Source organism: Piliocolobus tephrosceles, chromosome 3 (assembly GCF_002776525.5).
Source record: "Piliocolobus tephrosceles isolate RC106 chromosome 3, ASM277652v3, whole genome shotgun sequence".
Taxonomy (NCBI): domain Eukaryota; kingdom Metazoa; phylum Chordata; class Mammalia; order Primates; family Cercopithecidae; genus Piliocolobus; species Piliocolobus tephrosceles.
Window position 1 is genome coordinate 135846584 of NC_045436.1, and position 11877 is coordinate 135858460.

At 41.0% G+C, this 11877-nt stretch overlaps 1 non-coding gene across 1 annotated transcript; it reads left to right on the forward strand.

Annotated features, from left to right (window-relative positions):
- Positions 1–11242: 11242 nt before the first annotated feature.
- Positions 11243–11429, forward strand: LOC111520451. Its single transcript, XR_002724680.1, has one exon. It is a non-coding gene; the product is annotated as a U2 spliceosomal RNA (small nuclear RNA).
- Positions 11430–11877: the final 448 nt, after the last annotated feature.

Consider the following 11877-nt stretch of genomic DNA (forward strand, 5'->3'; position numbering starts at 1 on the left):
AAGATCATTTTAACAGAATCACTTTTTAAAGACCTCATCTCCAAATATGGTTACATTCTGAGGTCTTGGGAGTTAGGGTTTTAACATATATATCTTGGCGGGGGTAGGGGGGACACAATTTAGCCCTTTCTGCCTCCAGCTCTGACCACTGATTCCTTCTTAATGATCTTTTTCAGCAGGTTCCTATTTTAACTAGGTGCAAACATTAGGTAAACTCAGGGAATGTTGTCATATTAGGAGTCAAGGTTTACTAATCTGTGTAATGAATGTATATCTATTTTCTCTCCTTCCTTCCTTCCTTCCTTCCTTCCTTCCTTCCTTCCTTCCTTCCTTCCTTCCTTCCTTCCTTCCTTCCTTCCTTCTTTCTTTCTCTTTTACTTTAAGTTCTAGGGTACATGTGCATAATGTGCAGGTTTGATGTTGGTTTGCTGCCCCCGTCAACTGATCATTTACATTAGGTATTTCTCCTAATGCTATCCTTCCCCTAGCCCCCCACCCCCCAACAGGCCCTGGTGTGTGATGTTCCCCGCCCTGTGTCCAAGTGATCTCATTGTTCAATTCCCACCTATGAGTGAGAACATACAGTATTTGGTTTTCTAGTTCGCTCAGAATGATAGTTTTCAGCTTCATCCACGTCCTTGCAAAAAACATGAACTCATCCTTTTTTACGGCTGCATAGTATTCCATGGTGTATATGTGCCACATTTTCTTAATCCAGTCTGTCACTGATGGACAGTTGGGTTGGTTCCAAGTCTTTGCTATTGTGAATAGTACCACAATAAGCATACGTGTGCATGTGTCTATTGTAGCATGATTTATAATCCTTTGGGTATATACCCAGTAATGGGATTACTGGGTCAAATGGTATTTCTAGTTCTAGATCCTTGAGGAATGGCCGCACTGTCTTGCACAATGGTCAAACTAGTTTACACTCCCACCAACAGTGCAAAAGCGTTCCTGTGTCTCTACATCCTCTCTAGCATCTGTTGTTTCCTGATTTTTTAATGATTGTCATTCTAACTGGCATGAGATGGTATCTCATTGTGGTTTTGATTTGCATTTCTCTGAAGACCAGTGATGATGAGCATTTTTTCATATGTCTGTTGGCTGCATAGATGTCTTCTTTTGAGAAGTGTCTGTTCATACCCTTTGCCCACTTTTTGATGGGGTTGTTTGTTATTTCTTCTAAATTTGTTTGAGTTCTTTGTAGGTTCTGGATATTAGCCCTTTGTAAGATGGGTAGATTGCAAAATTTTTTTCGCATTCTGTAGGTTGTCTGTTCACTCTGATGGTAGTTTGTTTTGCTGTGCAGAAGCTCTTTAGTTTAATTAGATCTCATTTTTTTGTTTTGACTTTTGTTGTCATTGCTTTTGGTTTTTAGTCATGAAGTCCTTGCCCATGCCTATTTCCTGAATGGTATTGCCTAGGTTTTCCTTTAGGGTTTTTATGGTTTTGGGTCTAACATTTATGTCTTTAACCCATTTTGAATTAATTTTTGTATAAGGTGTAAGGAAGGGATCCAGTTTCTGCTTTCTGCATATGACTAGCCATTTTCCCTAGCACCATTGATTAAATAGGGAATCCTTTCCCCATTTCTTGTTTTTCTCAGGTTTGTCAAAGATCAGATGGTTGTAATGTGTGGTGTTATTTCTGAGGCCTCTGTTCTGTTCCATTGGTCTATATCTCTGTTTTGGTACCAGTACCATGCTGTTTTGGTTCCTGTAGCCTTGTAGTATAGTTTGAAATCAGGTAGCGTGTTGCCTCCAGCTTTGCTCTTTTTGCTTAGGATTGTTTTGGCAATGTGGGGTCTTTTTTGGTTCCATATGAACTTTAAGGTAGTTTTTTCCAATTCTATGAAGAAAGTCATTGGTAGCTTGATGGGGATGGCATTGAATCTATGAATTACTTTGAACAGTATGGCCATTTTCATGATATTGATTCTTCCTATGCATGAACATGGAATATTCTTCCATTTGTTTGTGTCCACTTTTATTTTGTTGAGCAGCGGTTTGTAGTTCTCCTTGAAGAGGTCCTTCACATCCCTTGTAAGTTGGATTCCTAGGTATTTCATTCTCTTTGTAGTAATTGTGAATGGGAATTCACTGATGATTTGGCTCTCTGTTTGTCTGTTAATGGTGTATAAGAATGCTTGTGATTTTTGCACATCGATTTTGTATCCTGAGACTTTGCTGAAGTTGCTTATCAGCTTAAGGAGATTTTGGACTGAGATGATGGTATTTTCTAAATATACAATCATGTCATCTGCAAACAGGGACAATTTGACTTCCTCTTTCCTAATTGAATACCTTTTATTTCTTTCTCTTGCCTGATTGTCCTGGCCAGAACTTCCAAACACTATGTTGAATAGGAGTGGTGAGAGAGGGAATCCCTGTCTTCTGCTGGTTTTCAAAGGGAATGCTTCCAGTTTTTGCCCATTCAGTATAATATTGGCTGATGTGCCATAAATAGCTCTTATTATTTTGAGATACGTTGCATCAATACCGAATTTATTGAGAGTTTTTAGCATGAAGGGCTGTTGAATTTTGTCAAAGGCCTTTTCTGCATCTATTGAGATAATCATGTGGTTTTTGTCATAGGTTCTGTTTATATGCTGGATTACGTTTATTGATTTGCGTATGTTGAACCAGCCTTGCATCCCAGGGATGAAGCCCACTTGATCGTGGTGAATAAGCTTTTTGATGTGCTGCTGGATTCGGTTTGCCAGTATTTTATTGAGGATTTTTGCATCGATGTTCATCAAAGATATTGGTCTAAAATTCTCTTTTATTGTTGTGTCTCTGTCAGGCTTTTGTATCAGGATGATGTTGGCCTCATAAAATGAGTTAGGGAGGATTCCCTCTTTTTATATTTATTGGAATAGTTTCAGAAGGAATGGTACCAGCTCCTCTTTGTAAGTCTGGTAGAATTCAGCTGTGAATCCATCTGGTCCTGGACTTTTTTTGGTTGGTAGGCTATGAATTATTGCCTCATCAGAGCCTGTTATTGGTCTATTCAGAGATTGAACTTTTTCCTGGTTTAGTCTTAGGAGAGTGTATGTGTCCAGGAATTCATCCATTTCTTCTAGATTTTCTAGTTTATTTGCATAGAGGTGTTTATAGTATTCTCTGATGGTAGTTTGTATTTCTGTGGGGTCAGTGGTGATATCCCCTTTACCAATTTTTATTGCGTCTATTTGATTGTTCTATCTTTTCTTCTTTAATAGTCTTGCTAGCAGTCTATCAACTTTGTTGATCTTTTCAAAAAAACAGCTCCTGGATTCATTGATTTTTTGAAGGGTTTTTTGTCTCTCTATCTCTTTTAGGTCTGCTCTGATCTTAGTTATTTCTTGCCTTCTGCTAGCTTTTGAATGTGTTTGCTCTTGCTTCTCTAGTTCTTTTAGCTGTGATGTTAGGGTGTCAATTTTGGATCTTTCCTGCTTTCTCTTGTGGACACTTAGTGCTATAAATTTGCCTCTACACTCTGCTTTAAATGTGTCTCAGAGATTCTGGTATGTTATGTCTTTGTTCTCATTGGTTGCAAAGAACATCTTTATTTCTGCCATTATTTTGTTATTTATTCAGCAGCAAGTTGTTCAGTTTCCATGTAGTTGAGCAGTTTTGAGTGAGTTTCTTAATCCTGAATTCTAATTTGATTGCACTGTGGTCTGAAGAGAAAGTTTGTTGTGATTTCTGTTCTTTCACATCTTCTGAAGAGTGCTTTACTTCCAATTATGTGGTCAATTTTACAATAAGTGTGATTTGGTGCTGAGAAGAATGTATATTCTGTTGACTTGGGGTGGGGAATTCTGTAAATGTCTATTATGTCTGCTTGTTGCAGAGCTGAGTTCAGGTCCTGGATATCCTTGTTAACCTTCTGTCTTGGTCTGTCTAATATGAACAGTGGAGTGTTAAAGTCTCCCATTATTATTGTGTGGGAGTCTAATTCTCTTTGTAGGTCTCTAACGACTTGCTTTATGAATCTGGGTGTTCATGTATTGGATGCATATATATTTAGGATAGTTAACTCTTCTTGTTGAATTGATCCCTTTACCATTATGTAGTGATCTTCCTTGTCTCTTTTGATCTCTGTTAGTTTAAAGTCAGTTTTTCAGAGACTAGGATTGCAAACCCTGCTTTTTTTTGCTTTCCATTTGCTTGGTAGATCTTCCTCCATCCCTTTATTTTGAGCCTATCTGAGTCTTTGCATGTGAGACAGGTCTCCTGATTACAGCACACTGATGAGTCTTGAACCTTTATCCAATTTGCAGGTCTGTGTCTTTTAATTGGGACATTTAGCCCATTTACATTTAAGGTTAATATTGTTATATGTGAATTTGATCCTGTCATTATGATGTTCACTGGTTATTTTGCTTGTTAATTGATGTAGTTTCTTTCTTTTTTTTTTTGATGGAGTCTCGCTCTGTCACCCAGGCTGGAGTGCAGTAGCATGATCTCGGCTCCCTGCAAGTTCTACCTCCCAGGTTCACGCCATTCTCCTGCCTCAGCCTCCCGAGTAGCTTGGACTACAGGCACTGGTCACCACGCTCGGCTAATGTTTTGTATTTTTAGTAGAGATGGGGTTTCATCATGTTAGCCAGGATTGTCTCAATCTCCTGACATTGTGATCCACCTTCCTCAGCCTCCCAAAGTGCTGAGATTACAGGCACAAGCCACCGTGCCTGGCCAATGCAGTTTCTTAATAGCATTGATGGTCTTTACAATTTTGCCTGTTTTTGCAGTGGCTGGTACTGGTTGTTTCTTTCCATGTTTAGTGTTTCTTTCAGGAGCTCTTGTAAAGCAGACCTGGTGGTGACAAAATCTCTCAGCATTTGCTTCTCTGTAAAGGATTTTTTCTCCTTCACTTATGAAGCTTAGTTTGGCTAAATACGAAATTCTGGGTGAAAAATTCTTTTCTTTAAGAATGTTGAATATTGGCCCCCAATCTCTTCTGCTGAGACACCTGCTGTTAGTCTGAAGAACTTCCCTTTGTGAGTAACTCAACCTTTCTCTCTGGCTGCCCTTAACACTTTTTCCTTAATTTCAGCCTTGGTGAATCTGACAATTATGTGTCTTGGGGTTGCTCTTCTCGAGGAGTATCTTTGTGGCGTTCTCTGTATTTCCTGAATTTGAGTGTTGGCCTCCTTGCTAGGCTGGGGAAGTTTTCCTGGATGACATCCTGAAGAGTGTTTTGCAACTTGGTTCCATTCTGCCCATCACTTTCAGCTACCCCAATCAAACGTAGATTTGGTCTTTTCACATCATCCCATATTTATTGGAGGTTGTGTTCATTTCTTTTTATTCTTTCTTCTCTAACTTTGTTTTCTCATTTTATTTCATTAATTTGATCTTTAATCATTGTTACCCTTTCTTCCACTTCATTGAATTGGCTATTGAAGATTGTGCATGCATCACAAAGTTCTTGTGCTGTGGTTTTCGGCTCCATCAGGTCATTAAGGTCTTCTCTACACAGTTTATTCTTGTTATCCTTTCTTCTAACCTTTTTCAAGGTTTTTAGCTTCCTTGTGATGGGTTTGAACATCCTCCTTTAGCTCAGAGAAGTTTTTTTTTTCTTTTTTTTTTTTGAGATGGAGTCTTGCTCTGTCACCCAGGCTGGAGTGCAGTGGCCGGATCTCAGCTCACTGCAAGCACCTCCTCTCGGGTTCATGCCATTCTCCTGCCTCAGCCTCCTGAGTAGCTGGGACTACAGGCGTCCGCCATCTTGCCCGGCTAGTTTTTTGTATTTTTTAGTAGAGACAGGGTTTCACCGTGTTAGCCAGGATGGTCTCGATCTCCTGACCTCGTGATCCGCCCATCTCGGCCTCCCAAAGTGCTGGCATTACAGGCTTGAGCCACCACGCCCGGCAGAAGTTTGTTATTACCGACCTGCTGAAGCCTGCTTTTGTCAACTTGTGAAAGCCATTCTCCATCTAGGTTTCTTCCATTGCTGGTGAAGAGCTGTGACCCTTTGGAGGTGAAGAGATGCTCTGATTTTTAGAATTTTCAGCTTTTCTGCTCTGGTTTCTCCCCGTCTTTGTGGTTTTATCTACCTTTGGTCTTTGATGTTGATGACCAACAGATAGGGTTTTGGTGTGGATGTCTTTTTTGTTGATGTTGATGCTATTCCTTTCTGTTTGTTAATTTTCCTTCTAACAGTCAGGTCCCTCAGCTGTAGGTCTGTTGGAGTTTGCTGGAGTTCCACTCCAGACCCTGTTTGCCTGGGTATCACCAGTGGAGGCTGCAGAACAGCAAATATTGCAGAACAGCAAATATTGCTGCCTTATCCTTCCTCTGGAAGCTTTGTCCCAGAGGTGCAGTCGCCTATATGAGGAGTCTGTCAGCCCCTACTGGAAGATGTCTCCCAGTTAGGCTACACGGTGGTCAGGGACCCACTTGAGGAGGTGGTCTGTCCATTCTCAGAGCTCAAACTCCATGCTGGGAGAACCACTGCTCTCTTCAGAGCTGTCAGACAGAGATGTTTAAGTCTGCACAATTTTCTGCTGCCTTTTGTTCAACTATGCCCTGCCCACAGAGGTGAAGTCTACAGGCAGTAGGCCTTGTTGAGCTGTGGTGGCCACCACCCAGTTTGAGCTTCCCAGCTGCTTTGTTTACCTACTTAAGCCCCAGCAACGGCTGACACCCCTCCCCCAGGCAATCTGCCTTCTTGCAGATCAATCTCAGACTACTGTGCTAGCAGTCAGCAAGCTTCCATGGGCTTGGGAGCCACTGAGCCATGCACGGGAGAGAATCACCTTGTCTACCAGTTGCTAAGACCTTGTGAAAAGCACAGTGTTTGGGTGGGAATGTCTCATTTTTCCAGGTAGTCAGTCATGGCTTCCCTTGGCTAGGAAAGGGAAATCTCCTGACCCCTTGTGCTTCCTGGGTGAGTGATGCCCTGCCCCACTTCAGCTTGCCCTCCGTGGGCTGCACCCAGTGTCCAACCAGTCCCAGTGAGATGAACCAGATACCTCAGTTGGAAATGCAGAAATCACCTTCTGCACCAATCATGCTGTGATCTGCAGACCAGAGCTGTTCCTATTTGGCCATCTTGGAACTCCTTCCCTCCCTTCCTCCCTTCCTTCCTCCTTCCTTCCTTCCTTCCTTCCTTCCTTCCTTCCTTCCTCTCACTTCCTCCCTCCCTCTCTTCCTTCCCCTTCCTTCCTTCCTTCCTTCCTTCCTTCCTTCCTTCCTTCCTTCCCCTCCCCCCTCCCTCCCTTCCTTCCCCTCCCTCCTCCCTTCCTTCCTTCTTTCCTTCCTTCCCCTTCCTTCCTTCCTTCCTCTCCCTCCCTTCCTGCTTCTCTCTTTCTTTCCTTCTCTCTTTCTTTCCTTCTCTCTTTCTTTCTCTTTCTTTCTTTCTTTCTTTCTTTCTTTCTTTCTTTCTTTCTTTCTTTTCTCTCTCTCTCTCTGTCTCTCCCTTCCTTCCTTCTTTCTTTTTTTTTTTTCAAGGTCTCTCTCTGTCACCCAGTCTGGAGTACAGTGGTGCAATCATAGCTTACTGCAACCTCAAACTCCTGAGCTCAAGGGGTCCTCCTGCCTCAGCCTTATGAGTAGTGGAGACTACACGTGCATGCCACCATGTCTGGATATTTTATTTTATTTTTTGTAGAGATAGGGCCTCACTTTGTTGTCCAGGCTTGTCTGGAACTCCAGCCTGGGCTCATGCAATCCTCCTGCCTCAGCCTCATAAAGTGCTGGGATTACAGGCTCTACACATATTTTCTACCAAAAAAATTATAGTGCACTAAAATACCTGGGGTAGTGAAACAAGAAAATAATATAAATTGTCTTAGATAACACTGAACAAATATCAATTATGTGCTGGCCCATTATCTGATTTAATTCTCTTAACATCTCCTTGAGACAGGTCTATTGGGCAGATGAGGAAACTGAAGCCCTGTCTCAAGGTGATGGCTCTGTTGAATTCTAGAGACCGCAGAGATGAAGAAACTAAGAAACTGAGGCACAGATTATTAACTATTCTGCCCAAGGTCATACACTGGAAATGGGTGGTGAAGGTAGGACATGAAACCAAACTTACAACCTCTAAACTCTAATCACTGTTTTTAGAATACTACTAGCACCTGAAAATGCAGTCTCAAGTCAATGACCAAAATATTGCAGATGCAGGATTGTTGATCAGAGGATGTCTTGGTTAATAGAATGCCAGAGACTAGATCCATTAGTTATGAGATAGACACAGAATCCAGAATGAATCTGAAAGGCTCTATACTCTTCTACTCAGTATGGACTGTGGCTCGGCAGCTCCAGCAGCACCATGAGCTTGTCAGAGCTACAGGAGGTTGTGATGTGCCGTAGACCCTCTGAATCAGAATCTGCATTTTGACAAGATTCCCAGGTGAGGGGGCCTTGTCAATTTCAAATCCTTCAATTTCCCATAGGTTGTGTATTTTTATAAGGAGTGACTGCTCAGTGACTCATACCTGTGGTAGCACAGGGCACATGAAAAGCACGTAAAAACAATTATGCCCTGTATTATAGAACTGAAGCTATGGTCATTTCAACTTGCTTTCTAGAGGGCTCTATTTTTGTTTGTTTTTGGTTTCTGTTGAAATTGAACAGTGAACCCTCAATTCTGCTCAGGCCAGTGAACCTGTATAAATGGTTCTCAATGGAGACATCCTGGTCAGGCTGCTGAGCCAGACTCTTGCTCCCAGTAAAACTGGTGCATGTTCCAGGGCTCAAGGAAGGGAGCTGAGGCTTTGATGATTGCCTTCATCCATTTCTCTATCTCTGTGAATAGACAAAAAACAATTGTTCTTTTAGTAACATTCTATTTGGAGCTCCTGAGACAGTACAGGAGGGTGGGTGGTATTCTGAATTGAGGCTGATGTTAATAGAGGAACTGGCATTTGGAAGAGTCGTATACAGAGAGAGAAAAAGTACCAAAATGAAATCAGCTGAGAGGAGGTGCTCAGAGGCATGAAATGTCACTTTGGTGAAGTGGACCCCTCTAAGCACCAACTTTCCTTTTTAAAGCATATTTGACGAAACTCTTTTTAAAATATTATCACATCCTTTTCAAGTTCTTTAAATAGAGAATATGAAACACAACTTAGTATTAGGGCAGGGAGGGCTGATAGAAATCATCAGACTCAACTCCTTCATTTCACAAATGAGGAATCTGTGACCCAGAAAAGTTGGGTAGGGGGCAGGTAACACAAAGCTACATAACTCACTTATGGAAGAACAAGGTCTTCAAAGAAATTTTTGGATAGTTCTTTCTATTCCATCATAGCATATTTTTTTTCTCTTTTTAAAGTCTAATTATTTTCTCGTCTAATACCATCTTTTTTAAAGAAGTAAATTGTGGCTGAGGAAATGCATGCAGACTTTCTCCCTTGAGTGGAAATCTAATTTTCCAGGAGGTCAGCAGGAGGGCACTAAGGATGAAGACAAGCTGTCATTCAAACTCCAGTGCCTCCTTCTGCTCAAGTGCATCTCTACTTTTCTGCTCGTTGCTTCCAGACAAAAGCTTGAGTTTCCTAGACTTTATCTCAAGGTGTACAACACCCTTCCCCCCACTTCAGTATCATACTGGTAGCTGCTTCTGTTACCTCTTTTGCCTGGAGCAGAGTTCTGCTCAAGATTTGTCCTCCCAAGGTCAACTTCTTGTTTCTTGTTTTCCTAACAAACAGGAGGCCAAGTATCGAAAGTACTTGTGTTAAGGTTGCATGTCCCACCAGAGAAGGAACACGGCTAAAAAGCATTAATTCCATTTGATTCTTTCTTTACAGAAATCCATTTGGTCTTTTTCAGATTTGAGAAGTTAAAAGCTGTTTCCCTGCATCACTTTTCTTGATCTAACAAAGATTTCAAGCATGGTTTAAGGGCAGAGATGGCACTGTGTGTTCGATTTTTTTTTTTTTATTATACTTTAAGTTCTAGGGTACATGTGCACAACGTGCAGGTTTGTTACATATGTATACATGTGCCATGTTGGTGTGCTGCACGCATTAACTTGTCATTTACATTAGGTGTATCTCCTAATGCTATCCCTCTCCGCTTCTCCCACCCCACAACACGTCCCGGTGTGTGTTGTTCCCCTTCCTGTGTCCAAGTGTTCTCATTGTTCAATTCCCACCTATCAGTGAGAACATGCGGTATTTGGTTTTCTGTTCTTGCAATAGTTTGCTGAGAATGATGGTTTCCAGCAGCATCCATGTCTCTACAAAGGACATGAACTCATCCTTTTTTATGACTGCAGAGTATTCCATGGTATATATGTGCCAAATTTCTTAATCCAGTCTGTCACTGATGGACATTTGGGTTGGTTCCAAGTCTTTGCTATTGTGAATAGTGCCGCAATAAACATACGTGTGCATGTGACTTTATAGCAGCATGATTTATAATCCTTTGGGTGTATACCCAGTAATGGGATGGCTGGGTCAAATGGTATTTCTAGTTCTAGATCCTTGAGGAATGGCCACACTGTCTTCTACAATGGTTGAACTAGTTTACAGTCCCAGCAACAGTGTAAAAGTGCTCCTATTTCTCCATATCCTCTCCAGCACCTGTTGTTTCCTGACTTTTTAAAGATTGCCATTCTAACTGGTGTGAGATGGTATCTCATTGTGGTTTTGATTTCCATTTCTCTGATGGTGAGTGATGATGAGCATTTTTTAATGTGTCTGTTGGCTGCATAAATGTCTTCTTTTGAGAAGTGTCTGTTCATATCCTTTGCCCACTTTTTGATGGGGTTGTTTGTTTATTTCTTCTAAATTTGTTTGAGTTCTTTGTAGGTTCTGCATATTAGCCCTTTATCAGATGAGTAGATTGCAAAAATTGTCTCCCATTCTGTGGGTTGCCTGTTCACTCTGATGGTAGTTTCTTTTGCTGTGCAGAAGCTCTGTAGTTTAATTAGATCCCATTTGTCAATTTTGGCTTTTGTTGCCATTGCTTTTGGTGTTTTAGACATGAAGTCCCTGCCCATGCCTATGTCCTGAATGGTATTATCTAGGTTTTCTTCTAGGGTTTTTATGGTTTTAGGTCTAACATTTAAGTCTCTAATCCATCCTGAATTAATTTTTGTATAAGAGGTAAGGAAGGGATCCAGTTTCAGCTTTCTACTTATGACTAGCCAGTTTTCCCAGCACCACTGATTAAATAGGGAATCCTTTCCCCATTTCTCGTTTTTCTCAGGTTTGTCAAAGATCAGATGGCTGTAGATGTGTGGTATTATTTCTGAGGGCTCTGTTCTGTTCCATTGGTCTATATCTCTGTTTGTTATCTCTTCTCGACCTTTTGGCTAAGATCAAGTGTACTATCTGTTCTTATCAGTGTTTCATTGCTAAAGTGAAACTACAGACTGTGAGGAAAATCAGGACCCCCAGAGCATTTAAAATGGAATGGTATTTTTCATTTCCATATGAGAAAATATAAGGATTTATTAAAAAATTATTTGTAAAAATCCTAATAATGTGATGTCATGGATATTTTATTTTGTTTTATTGTATACATTTTTTAAATTAAAAAAATGAAGATGGAGGCAGGTCTTGCTATGTTGCTCAGCCTGGTTTTGAACTCCTGGGCTCAAGTGATCTTCCTGCTCTGGCATCTCAAAGTGCTGGGATTGCAGACCTGAGCCACTGCACCCAACCTGCCATGGCTATTTTAAAGATTATTAATTGCTGTGTCAATACTACTAGTTTCTACTTCTTTATTTCATATGGCTTTAAATATAGTCTAGAAAAGACAAAAAATGAGAGGGATCATTGCTTCTGTCCATTTAGTCTCTTAGAATCTACTTATTTATGCTGTGCAGAAGCTCTTTAGTTTAATGAGATCCCATTTGTCAATTTTGGCTTTTGCTGCCATTGCTTTTGGTGTTTTAGACATGAAGTCCTTGCCCATGCCTATGTCC